General features: G+C 34.1%; 1 pseudogene; it reads left to right on the top strand.

Annotated features, from left to right (window-relative positions):
- The window catches only part of LOC114051737, a 92838-nt pseudogene that overhangs the window by 20092 nt on the left and 58533 nt on the right, over positions 1 to 14213 (top strand).

Genomic DNA, 14213 nt, shown 5'->3' with positions numbered 1-14213 from the left:
CTAATATTGATAAACTTAACCCTTCCTGGCAATACAAGGATCTAAGACATCTCCAAAGCCTTGTGATGGAAAATGCTATCCACATCCAAAGAAAGTACTATGGAAGTCAAATTGCTATTTTTTTCTCTTCTGTTGAGTTTTGTTTCCTTTTTCCGATGGTACCTCCGATAGGTTTTAATTTTTACTTACAACATCATTAATGTGAAAATATGTTTAATGTGATTGTAAATGTATAGCCTATATCAGATTGTGCGCCGTCTTGGGGAGGGTGGTGGGGACGAAGGGGGAGAAAAATTTTAAACTCAAAAGTATATGGAGGTGATTATTGATAAATCAAAATAAATTAATAAAAAATAAAATAAAAAAGAAGTGTACAGCTGAAAAAAAAAATAAAACCAAATCCTGTAACTGATAAACAATCTTAGTAGATTGCAGCCTTCACTTTCATTCATTTCATTGACTGTAAATGTGTTTTATTGTGAAATCATATATGTTTTCTTTTCGGACATTTATCAGGGATGCTAGTGATATGTGTATATTATTTTTATAAAAATTCTCATGTGGGAAAACAATCATATGAGTCTTTAGTTATTGATTAGTCATTGATGTTTTCTTAGCCATCTGACTGAAGTGCATATATGTATGGCACCACATATGCCATATTTTTCATAGAGAATTAGATTTTTTTTTATTTTACTCCAATTTTACTGTAACTCATATTGAGTTGATCGGCCACTAAAGATCATAGATAGTTTCCATAGAACTATTTGTTTCATAACTTTTCCATAATAAATTTTTGAGGTTGATTTTTAAATCCATGTAAAAATTTATATTTATTTCTATTAAATTACACTTTTCACATGTTTCATTGTTATAGCTTCTTAAAACTTTTCAGACATTGTATCATCTAATGTGTTACTCATTCCTCCCAGCTTCCTATCATTTATGTATTTGATAAGCATATCTTCTATCATCTTCTGTCAATGAAATAAATTCTAATGTTATTTTTATAGAAAAGTCATGTCAATCAACTATTCTTTTCTTCCATGCAAAGCCCTTATGACTTCCTAAACCAAAATATTATAAAACTACCTTATAATATATAGTATATATAACCTATAACTATAACTATTGTAACTACCAGTCTCCTATATAGATTGTGCCACTATAATAGAATGTAAGGTCTTTGAGGAAAGGATATAATTTTTCTATATGCATCCCCAAAATATAGATAGGTTTTGTATAGGTCTTTCACAGCTGATCATCTTACAGTTATGCTACTACTTAGTATAAAGTACATTTCACTTTGCATCAGCCCATGAAACTTGAGCATCCTGCTCAAGAGTACAGTACTATTCCATAATAATCACATGCCACAACTTGTTCAGCCATTCCTCAATTGATGGGCATCCCCTCAACTTCTCATTCTTTACTCATGGAAGAGAACTGCTATAAATGTTTTTTTGTACATATAGGTCCTTTTCCTTTCGGTTTTTATTTCTTTTGGGATATAGACCTAATAGTGGTATTACTTGGTTGAAGAGTATGCATGGTTTTATAGTCCTTTGGGCAGAGTTCTAAATTGTTCTACCAAATGTTTGAACCAGGTCAAAATTCCACCAACAGTGCATTAAAGTCTCATTTTCCCACACCCCTTTCAAAATTTATGATTTACCTTTTCTGACCTATTAGTCAATCTAATAGTATGAGGTAACACCTCAAAATTGCTTTGATAGGAGTATTTTTTATATGGTTATAGGCAGCTTTGATTACTTCGTCTAAAAACTGATCATGTATTTTGATCATTTATTGACTGGGGAATGACTCTTATTTTTATAAATTTGACTCAGTTCTCTAAATGTTTGAGAAATGAGGCTTTTAACAGAAGAACTTGTTTCAATTTTTTTTTCAAATTTACTGTCACTGACTATATTTCCCTCCATCCTATTCCCCACACCCATTTATTCTATTCTCTCTTCCATTTCACTCTACACTTCCTCTACAGTGTTTTGCTTCTGACTACCCCCTCCCCCATCTGCCCTCTATTCTATCACCCTCCACTTCTCTTATTCCCTTTCCCTGTTACTTTCCTGTAAAGTAAGTAATATAGATTTCTGTGACCAATTGAGTGGGTGTTATTCCCTCTTTGAGCCAATTCTGATGAATGTAAGGTTTACTCACTCACTCTCACCTTCTGCCTCTTTCCCTCCACTGTAAAAGCTTTTCCTTGCTTCTTTCATGTGAGATAATTTATCCTCTTCTATCCCTCCTTTCTCTTTCTCCCAATACTTTTCTCTCTCACCCCTTAACTTTATTTTTTTAGAAATCATCCTTTCATATTTAACACACAGCTTTGCTCTCTGTCTATATACACTCTTTCTTTCTTTCTTTCTTTCTTTCTTTCTTTCTTTCTTTCTTTCTTTCTTTCTTTCTTTCTTTCTTTCTTTCTTTCTTTCTTTCTTTCTATTTTTTTGGCTAGGCAATGGGGTTAAGTGACTTGCCCAGGGTCATACAGCTAGTAAGTGTTATGTGCCTGAGAGTGGATTTGAACTCAGGTCCTCCTGACTCCAAGGCCAGAACTCTATCCATTGTATATACACTCTTTCTAAGTACCATGATAATGAGAAAGGACTTGTGAGTTACAAATATCTTCCCATGTAGGAATGTAAACAATTTAAACTTATTAACTCACTTATGATTTCCCTTTCCTGTTTACCTTTTTATGCCTTTCTTGAGATTTGTATTTGGAAATCAAATTTTCTTTTCAGCTGTAGTCTTTTCATCAAGAACTCTTAAAAGAGTCAATCATCAAAAAGCATTTATTAAACGGCCTTCAGAAACCAAGGTGGTGTAGAAAGCAGTAAGTTTCTCTTATTCTTCCTTATTAACATCTAAAATCCCAGAAAACATCCCCCCAGGAAAAATTTAGGAACAGCAGGGACCTCAAAAAGATGGGGTGCAAAAGTCTTTTAGCCCATGAATTGTTGATTAATGGGAAAGGCCTCATTTGCTCTGCTGGAAGGGGAGCACAATCCATGGTGGGAGGAATGTAGGCAAGCCAGAGGGAAACTCCACCTCAACACCAGGTAAGCTGTAAAACCCCTACAACCTCTAGATGCCAGCACCTGAGGCCCCAGCACACAAAGTCAGTGACAAAGCCCCTGGCTGCCAGCACAAGGAGCTTGGGACAGTGCCCTCTGTACTCCAGCAAGAGAGGTAAAGTTTAAAAGCCAGGAAATAGGCAAACAAGATGGGCAAATAGCACAAAGGGATGCTGACCATAAATGTTTTCTATGGAGACAGGGAAAAGACAAATTCAGAAGAAGACAACATTGTCATTATACCTACATCTGAAAACTCAAATGGGAAGATGAACTGGTTTCAAGCCCAAAAACCTTCTTGGAAGAGCTCAAGAAGGATTTGAAAAGTCATATAAGAGAGGTAGAATAAAAATTGGGAAAAAGAAATGAGAAATATGCAAGAGAGAGCTTGGAAAAGGGAGAACAAAAATCGAGTGTAGAATACAATTCCTTAAAAAATACAATTGGTCAAATTGGGGGAGGGGTAGAATTCCACTGAAGAAAACAACTCCTTAAACATTAGAATTGGCCAAATGGAAAAAGAGGCACAAAAACTCACTGAAGAGAAGAACTACTTAAAAGTAGAATTAGCCAAATGGAAAAGGAGATCCAAAAACTAACTGAAGAAAACAATTTGTTGAAAAGTAGACAAGTTGAATCTAATGACTCCGTGAGACATCAAGAATCAGTCAAACAAAATCAAAAGAATGAAAAAAATAGAAGAAAATGTAAAATACCTCATTAGAAAAACAAGTGACCTTTACAATATATCCAGGAGAGATAATTTAAGAATTATTGGTCTACTTGAAAGCCATGATTTAAAAAGGCGGGGGGGAGAGGGGCTGGACAGCATCTTTCAAGAAATCATCGAGGAAAACTGCTCTGAGGTCCTAGAACAAGAGGGCAAAATAGTCATTAAAAGAATCCACCAGTCACCTCAAGAAAGAGGTCCCAAATTGAAAATGCTAAGGAATATTGTAGCCAAATTCCAGAATTATCTGGTAAGGAGAAAATATTTCCAGCAACCAGAAAAAAATTAAAAATCATTGAACCACAGTCAGAATTGTGCAGGTCCTTGCAGTTTCTACTCTAAAACATCAGAGGGCATGGACTATGATATTTCAGAAGTCAAAGGACCTTGGATTACAATCAAAGATCAACTACACAACAAAATTTAGTATAATCTTTCAGAGAGAAGATTCAATGAAGTAGGGGACTTCCAAATTTTCCTGATGAAAAAACCAGAACTGAGCAAGAAATTTATTCTTCAAATAGAAGACTCAAGATAAGCATAAAAAGTAAAACAGGAAAAGAAAAAAAAATGTTCTTCAATCAGGTTAAATTGTTTACATCCCTACACAAGAAGATGGTGTTTGTAACTCTTTAAAACTGTATCTTTATTATGACATTTAGAAGAGGTATACATAGACAGAGGGAGTGGATATAATTTAACTTTGATGTGATGAAAAAAATAATTCAGGGGTGGAAAAAGATTGTACTGGAAGAAGAGGAAAAGAGGAAGAAAAAAGGGTAAATTACATCACATGAAAGAGTAGAAAGACCTATTACACTAGAGTGAAATAAGGGAAGGAAGTGAATGTTGTTTGAAACTTAGTCTTATCAGATTTGGCTCAAAGGGTGAATATCATACACACTCAATTGGGTAAAGAAATATATCTTATCCTATATTAAGTAGGAGGGGAAAGGGGGAAGAAAAGGGAAGGGATCAAAAGAAAGGAGGGCAGAAGGGAGTGAAGAAATAGCAAAAAAAGGGGAAAGAAAAGGAAGGGAGCAATAGAAGGGGAGACAGATTGAGGGAAGTGGTAATCAGAAGCAAAACACGGGTTGAAGGAAAAGGGAGAAAGGAGACAGAGAAAAAACAAACAGGGAGAAAAATAGGGTCAAGAGAAAGACAGTAATCATAACTGTGAATGTGAATAGGATGAACTCTCCCATAAAATGAAAGTGGAGAAACACATTTGAAGTAGAGAATACACACAGAATAAAGTTAAGAGCAGAATATATTATGTGTCAACTGAAGTAAAAAAAAAAAAAAGCTGGGCAGTGGTCCTGACATCAGACAAAGCAAAAACAAAGAGATCTAGTAAAAAGGGATAACAAAGGAAAATATATTCTGCTAAGCAGGTACCACAGATAATGAAGTAATATCAGTACTAAACATATATCCACAAAATGGTATAGCATTCAAATTCTTAGAAGTAAAATGAGTTACATGAAGAAATAAACAGCAAATACTAATGGAGGACCTCACTCTCAGAACTAGATAAATCTAACCACAAAATTAACAAGAAAGAAATTAAAGAGGTAAATAGCATCTTAGAAAATTTAGATATGGTAGATCTCTGGAGAAAACTGAATGAGGATAGAAAGGAATACACTTTTTCAAAGTGGTATATGGCACCTACAAAAAAAATTGACCATACAGTAGGGCATAAAAACCTCACAATCCAATGCAGAAAAGCAGAAATACTAAATGCATCATTTTCAGACCATGATGGCATAAAAATTAGATGTAATAAAGGGCCATGGAAAGATACATTAAAATTAATTGGTAACTCAATTTAATTCTAAAGAATGAGTGCGTCAAACAGCAAATCATAGAAACAATCAATAACTTCATTCAAGAGGATAACAATAATAAGACAATGTGCCAAAGCTTATGGGATGCAACCAAAATGGTTCTGTGGGGAAATTTTATATCTCTCAATGTTTACATGAATAAAATAGAGAAAGAAGAGATCAATGAATTGGGCATGCAACTAAAAAAGCTAGGAAAAGTACAAATTCAAAATTTCCAATAAATACCAAATTAGAAATTCTGAAAAACAAAGCAGAGATTAATAAAAATGAAATCAAGAAAATTATTGAACTAAAATAAAACTAAATAAAAAAACCTAAGAGCTTGTTTTATGAAAAAAATCCAATAAAATAGATAAATCTTTGGTTAATATAATTAAAAAAAAAAAGAAAATCAAAAATGAAAAGGGTGAATTCCCCACCAATTAAGAGAAAATTAAAACAATAATTAAGAGTTATTTTGCCTAATATATATATCAATAAATTTGACAGTTTTTGTGAAATGGATGAATGTTTTCTAAAATACGAATTGCCCAGATTAAAAGAAGAGGAAATAAAACATACATAACCCCATGTCAGAAAAAGAAATTGAACAAGCCATCAATGATCTCCCTAAGAAAAAAATCTCCATTTACACATGGATTTACAAGTGAATTCTAAGTACAATACTATATAAACTATTTGGCCAAATTGGCAAAAATAAAAGGAGTTCTGCCAAAATCCTCTTTTATGATACAGATATGGTGCTGATACTTAAACCAGGGAGAATCAAAATAGAGAAAGAAAATTATAGACAAATTTATCTAAGGAATACAGATGCAAAAGTTCTAAATAAAATATTAGCAAAGAGATCACAACAACTTAACACAAGGATAATAAATGATGAGCAAGTGGGATTTATACCAGGAATGTAGGGTTAGTTCAATATTAGGAAAGCTCTCAGCATAATTGACCATATCAACAACAAAACTAACAGAAATCATATGATTATTCTATAGATATAGAAGAAGCTTTTAACAAAATACAACACCCATTCCTATTTAAAAACACTAGGGAGCATAGGAATAAATAAACTCTTTCTTATAATGATAAGTAGCATTCAACTAAAACCATCAGCAAGCATTATATGTAATGGGGATAATCTAGAAGCAGTTCCAAAAAGATCAGGGTGAAATAAGGAGGTCCATTATCACCACCATTATTCAATATTGCACTAGCAATTTTAGCTTTAGCAATGAGAAGAAAAAGAAGTTGAAGGAAATATAGGCAATTAAGAAAAAAAAAGCGATCACTCTTTGCAGACGATATGATGGTATACTTAGAGAATCCTAGAGAAACAACAAAAAATCTACTTGAAATAATTAGCATAGTTGCAGAATATAAAATAAATCTACATAAGTCATCAGAATTTCTTTATGTTACTAACAAAGCCCAACAGTAAGAGATAGAAAGAGAAAATTCATTTAAAGTTAGTGTAGACAATAGAGAATATTTGAGGATGTATCTGCCAAAACAAACCTAGAAAATACATGAACACAATTACAAAATACTTTTCACATGAATAAAGCCAGATCTAAACAGAAAAATCTCAGTTGTCATGGGTAGGATGAGCTAATACAATAAAAATAACAATTCTACCTAAATTAATTTACTTCTTTGGTGCCATACCAATCAAACTACCAAAAAATATTTTATAGAACTAAAAAGAATAACAACAAAATTCATCTAAAAGAACAAAAGGTCCAAAATATCAAGGGAATTAATGAAAAGAAATTTAAGGGAAGGTGGCCTGTACATGCCAGATCTTAAGTTGTATTATAAAGCAGCAATCATGAAAACTACTTGGCACTGGATAAGAAATAGAGTGGTGGATCAGAAGAATAGGTTAGATACACAAGACATAGTAGCAAATGACTATAGTAATCTATGGTTTGATAAGCCCAAAGACTTCAGCTTCTGGTATAAGAAAGCTCACTATTTAATAAAAATTGTTGGGATAACTAGAAAATGGTATATCAGATACTACGCATAGACTAACATCTTATAACTTATACCAAGATACCAAATGGCTTCATGATTTAGATATAAAGGTGGAGAGAAAAAGGAATGGTTTTCCTATCAGACTTACAGAGAACAGAAGATTTTATGACCAAAAAAGAGATAGAGAACATTACAAAATGCAAAATGGCTAATTTTGATTACATTAAATTGAAAAGTTTTTGCTCAAAGTCAATGGAACCAACATTAGGAGGGAAGCAGAAAACTGGGAAAGAATTTTTACAACCAGTGTTTCTGATAAAGTCCTCATTTCTAAAATATATAGAGAACTGAGTCAAATTTATAAGAATACAAGTCATTCCCCAGTTGATAAATGGTCAAATGAGATGAATAGACAGTGTTCAGATGAATAAATTAAATCTATCTATAATCATATGAAAAAATGTTTTAAATCACTATTAATTAGAGAAATGAATATCAAAACAACTTTGAGATACCACATCACACCTATCAGATTGGCTAACATGACAAAACAGGAAAATGATAAATGTTGGAGAAGATGTGGGAAAATTGGAACACTAATGCATTAGTATTAGAGTAGTTAACTGATCCAACCACTTTGGAGAGCAATTTGGAACTATGCCCAAAGGGCTATAAAAATGTGCGTGCCCTTTGACCCAACAATAGCACTTCTAGGGTTATATGTCAAAAAGATGATACAAATGGGAAAAGTACCCACATGTACAAAAATATTTATAACAGCTCTTTCTGTGGTGTCCAAGAATTGGAAATTGAAGGGATGCCCATCGAGTGGGGAAGGACTGAACAAGTTGTGGTATATGAATATAATGGAATATTACTGTTCCATAAGAAATGATGAGCAAGTAGACTTCAGAAAAATCTGGAAAGACTTGTGTGAACATGCTGAGTGAAGTGAGCAGAACCAGGAGAACATTGTACACAGTAACAGCTGCATTGTGCAATGACTAACTTTGATAGCCTTAGCTCTTCTCAGCAATGCAAGGATCTAAGACATTTCCAAAAGTCTCATGACAGAAAATGTTATCCACACCCAGAGAAAGAATTGTGGAGTCTCGATGCATATCAAAGCATACTATTTGCTCTTTTTTTCTCTTCTGTTTTGTTTCTTCTTTCTTGTGGTTCCTCCTATTGGTTCTAATACTTCTTTACAACATGACTAATGTGAAAATACATTTAATAGGAATATATATGTAGAACCTATATCAGATTGCATGCCATCTTGGGGAGGGAGGAGGAAAAGGAGAGGGAGCAAATTTAAAACTCAAAAGCTTATAGAAGTGAATGTTGAAAACTGAAAATAAATTATTAAAAAAAAGAAAGAAATGATGAGCAGGCAGACTTCAAAAAAATCTGAATGAACTTACATGAACTGATGCTGAATGAAGTGAGCAGAGCCAGAAGAATATTGTACACAATAACAGCAACATTGTGTGAGGACTGACTTTGATAGATTTAGCTCTTCTCAGCAATGCAAGGATCTAAGACAGCTCCAGAAGACTCACGATGCAAAATGCCATCCATATCCACAAATAGAAGTATGGAGTCTGAAAGCAAACTATTTGCTCTCTTTTTTATCTTTATTTCTTCTTTGTCATGGTTTTTACAATTGGTTTTAATTATTCTTTCCAACATTAGTAATATGAAAATATATTTAACTTGAATGTATAGGTATAGCCTATACAGATCGCATGCCTTGTTGTGGAGGGGAGAAGAAAAGAAAGAAGAGAAAATTTAGATGTCCAAATCTTATTGAAATGAATGTTGAAAAACAAAATTAAGTAACTATATGACTTACTGACTGACTGAATGAATAAATAAATAAGAATGCTTAAAAGTCCTCTATCTCATGGAATCTCCATTTTTTTTTCTCCTGAAGTATTATACTCAGTTTTGCTGGGTAAGTTATTCTTGGTTGTAATTCTAGTTCCTTTGTCCACTAAAATATCATATTCCAAGCCCTCTGATTCTGTAATTTAGAAACTGTTAGATGTTGTGTTATCCTGACTGTGGCTCCACCATACTTGAAGTTTTTCTTTCTGGCTGTCTGCAATATTTTCTCCATGACCTGGGAACAGTGGAATTTGGCTATGATATTCCTGGAAGTTTTCATTTTGGGATCTTGCTCAGGAGGTGATCGGTGTTTTGTTTTGTTTTTTCCCCAATTTCTATTTAAACCTCTAGTTCTATTATTTCAGGGTAATTTTCCTTGATAATTTCTTGAAAGATGTCTAGGCTCTCTTTTTGATCATGGCTTTCAAGTAGTCCAATAATTTTTTAAAATTTTTTCTCTTGAACTTATTTTCCAAGTCAGTTGTTTTTCCGATTAGATATTCACAGTCTTCTTTTTTTTTTTTTCATTTGTTTGGTTTTGTCTTATTGTTTCTTGATTTCTTATAAAGTTATTGACTTCCATTTGCTCCATTCTGATTTTGAAGAAATTATTTTCTTCAGTGAACTTTTGGATCTCCTTTTCCATTTGGCCAATTCTGCTTTTTAAGGCATTCATCTCCTCATTGATGTTTTGGATCTCTTTTACCATTTGGTCTAGTCTGTTTTTTTATGGTGTTATTTTCTTCAGTAATTTTTGTGTCTTCTTTACCAAGCTGCTGACTCATTTCTCATGATTTTCTTGTATCACTCTCATTTCTCTTCCCATTTTTTTCTTTTCCTCTCTTACTTGATTTTTAAAATCCTTTTGGAAGCTCTTCCATGGCCCAAGACCAATTCATACATTTTTTGGAGGCTTTGTAGGAGCTTTGACTTTGTGGTCTTCTTTTGAGTATGTGTTTTGATCTTCCTTATCACCATGTTAACTCCCAATAGTCAGAGTTTTTCACATTTTTGGCTTATTTTTCCCAGTCTTTTAGTTGACTTTAACTCTTTGTTAAAGTGTGGCTCTTCTTCCAGGGTAGAGGGCACACTGTCCTAAGTTTCAGGGGTTTGTGCAACTTATTTTCAAATATACTTCTAAATTCCCATAAGTTTTTAGTTCTTTTAAGGTGGCATGATCTATGGAGAGGTATCTATTACTCTCCTCACTTGTGCTCACAAGTTTTCCTATTCTTGTGCTCCTCCTCACCCTGGGACTAAGTATGGACAAAGCAGCAGAGTCCTGCTTCAGTGCTACCAAAAAGACTACTTAATCTCCTTCTGAGCTGATATTTGACCCTTTTATCTGTGGGCTGCTGCCACTCCAACAGCTGCTGCTGATTTAGTCACTCCCAAGGCCTGCTACTGGTTTGCTGGGGCCAGGGCTGTGATGGCATGGCTTATGATGGACTGGTCTAAACACTCACCCAGATGGATAGACTTTTCCTACTGACCTTCTCAGTTGTCTTTGGAGTCTGTGGGCTGAGAAATCTGGAAACTGTCACTGCTGTCAGTGATTCAGTTGCCCCATGGTTTGCTCCAGATTTGCTGTGTCCAGCATTGTGCTGGCACAGCCTTCACTGGACTGGGCACCCCTATCACCCTGTTGCAACAGACCTTTTCTCCTGACCTTTCAAGTTGTCTTGGGCTGTAAATTTGTTTCATTCCATCTTTTTGTGTGTTCTGCTGCTCCAGAATTTGTTTAGAGTCATTTTCAGAAGGTATTTGGAAGGGTTTGTGGAACATCTCAGATGATTCCCTGCCTTTCCTCTACCATCTTGTCTCTGCTTTCCAAAATTCATAATCACTTCCTAAATTTTATCTTCACATACTTTAAAGTGGTACTAGTGGCAAAAAGAGATAGATAGATAGATAGATAGATAGATAGATAGATAGATAGATAGATAAATAGATAGATGGATGGATGGATGGATGGATGGATGGATGAGTAGGTACATAATGTTGTACCACCACAGGCATTTTATTTTCTGTTAGGGAAAAAGGAATAGTAGAAAAAACAATTAAGAGTCAGGTATCCTTATTAGCTACTACTTACCTGAGAAAGTCATTCAACAGTTTTGGGTCTAAGTTTCTCCTTCTTTTAAGTGAATACTTAATGATCCTTCCTGCTTTGTGGATATGCTATAAATAAATGTATCAAAAATCTAGAATTAGAAAGAACTTTAAAGTCAACTAGACCACCTCTGTCATTTTATAAATGAGGAGATTGAGGTGCATAATGGTTAAATGGCTTTCTCAAGGTCATATTGGTGGTAACTTATAGAGCTGGGATTCAAATTCATGTGCAATGACTCCATTTTTAACATTTCAACTTCAATGTTCTTTCCATTGTACTTTATTGCCTTTCATAGAACTTACAAGCAGCAATATGCCTCCAATTTGGAAAAAAGCTACTGTCAATTCTTAGAAAGCCATTCCTTTTTCATATATTTTAAATAAATTGCACATAGGTCAATAAAATGAAGAAACATATTTTGGATTATTTTTTGTTTGTTTTTTGTTTTGTTTTGTTTGGCAATGGGGTGAAGTGACTTTCCCAGGGTCACACAGCTAGTAAGTGTCACATTTTTCTGCTATGTGTTTCTTTAAAATGGAAACAAAGGGGGCAGCTAGGTGGCGCAGTGGACAGAGCACCAACCCTGAAGTCAGGAAAACCTGAGTTCAAATCCAGCTTCCGACCAAACACTTGACACTTACTAGCTGTGTGACCTTGGGCAAGTCACTTAACCCCAATTGCCTAAAAAGAAATGAAAACAGAAGATAAGATATGGGAAGGAAGTTACCCTATTTGTGGTTGTTGTGAAATGTGAATGGCTTCATCTTTAGTATTTTCTCTCTAGTTAGGGCACCAAGAGCTTAAGTAACAGCAATAGCAGCAGCTACACCATGCCTCCACTCTAGTCCAGAGGGCAGCTTCTCTCTTTTGGACTCTTATCTTCCTTTTTCTACATCCACATTAAAGAACCACTGCAAAGCTAACCTCCCCAAAAGCTTAAACAATTCTTAACTTCTGTGAGAGTCTAGCTTGTCTCTTCTTTAGAGTGAGATAAGATATTATTTTTAGAATGCTCACAGCTGCACAACTCTCAAGAGCTCATGGAGAAAGGAAACCAGGGTGCTCTATATTCCAAGGAGTATCATCTCCAATGTCCTCCTACATTTGTAAATATTACAAATTTTAAATGAAAATGTAACTGGGATTAAGGCACGTCAATAAGCCAAACATATGTTAAGTGGTTAAAAGGAAAACAGGTATCATAAGAAAAATGTTTAAACAAAACACAGATCTTAAAAGAATTAAATTTTCAAAAATCTGGGAAGAATTATTTTTGACAATAAATGTAAACTACTGAGCAATGGCAGGTATCAAACCTGAAACATTTTCATTATTGAACAGGTCTAACTTCATAGTACAAGAAGCATGTGCCTGAATTTTACAGTAGATATATCATCTCCCTGAAGCTAACCAAATGTTCTCACAATGCTGTCAACACTATTTTTTTTTATAGAAACAACTAATTTTAAGAAATGAGCCTAGGTTTTCTAGTTTTGTTATCCTTGCCTGAAAAGTCATATCAAATATTGATGTTATCAATAAAAGTTGAAATTTTCTGACCAAATAAAATGTAAACAAATAAAATTTCCCAACATGAAAAGCAGTGTGTTATAATGGTTACAGAGATGGGTACAGAGTCAAAAGAACTGGGCTCAAATGCAGGTCTAAATACATATTATCTTTCTGATTTTGGACAAGTCAGTTAACCTCTGAAGGTCTAGGGAAGCTCCCTAAGATTAAATATGCAAAAGAAGGTGCTCAATTGCAGTGCAAGAGGGAGTTTCTTACTCTAGAAGTTATCTATATCATTGTAATCACAAGTCCAGACCCCATCTCTATCACAACATACACTAAGTTTTTTGCCACATTTTGAATAATTCTCCCAATATGATAATTGCTAAAACATAACAACAAAAATATACAAGGCTCAAGGTCTCATCAGAATTAAACTGTGATTGGTGATTAAAGACAGAACAAGTAAAGAAAGTCTATGTATAAATTATTTTTTCTTCCTAATAAGATATCATCCCTTCTTTTAGAAAAGGTGAAGCTCAGTTATAAATTATGGCTTTTTCTTGTATTTTGATATACGGCCTGATGCAAAAGCATCCCAAATATTACCTTCCTGTCTCAGCAGGGCATATAGTTGCATATGATTCAATGTTGACACGTTATTTATTATGCTATCATGCAATAACTAGAAGTCAATTGCAAGGCTGTTTTAAAATCATTTCCAGTGAAATCACTTTAGTTACTATCTTACTATTGTGGCTACAATATTTCACAGTAATTCAATAAGGAATGCAGCTCACCTTCCTATTGACTGGCATACTTCAGCACAATGAAATGAATTAAGGCCAGATAGCCAACCTAGATTCTCAGCAGTTTCTATGAGAATTCTTGTTGGATTTTTTCTAGTTGGTAATTCTTAGAGTACATGGTATCCTTTCAACACAACAAACAACAGAGATTCAGTCCCACCACTGCCATTAATGTCACTAAAATGTTCATGTCTAATTTTCCAAATACTGTTTCACTATGATACTGCT

The sequence above is a fragment of the Vombatus ursinus genome, unplaced genomic scaffold (assembly GCF_900497805.2).
Source record: "Vombatus ursinus unplaced genomic scaffold, bare-nosed wombat genome assembly UNPS02014805.1, whole genome shotgun sequence".
Taxonomy (NCBI): Eukaryota; Metazoa; Chordata; class Mammalia; order Diprotodontia; family Vombatidae; genus Vombatus; species Vombatus ursinus.
The sequence above is the reverse complement of the archived record's forward strand: the minus strand, read 5'-3'. Positions and strand labels throughout refer to the sequence as shown.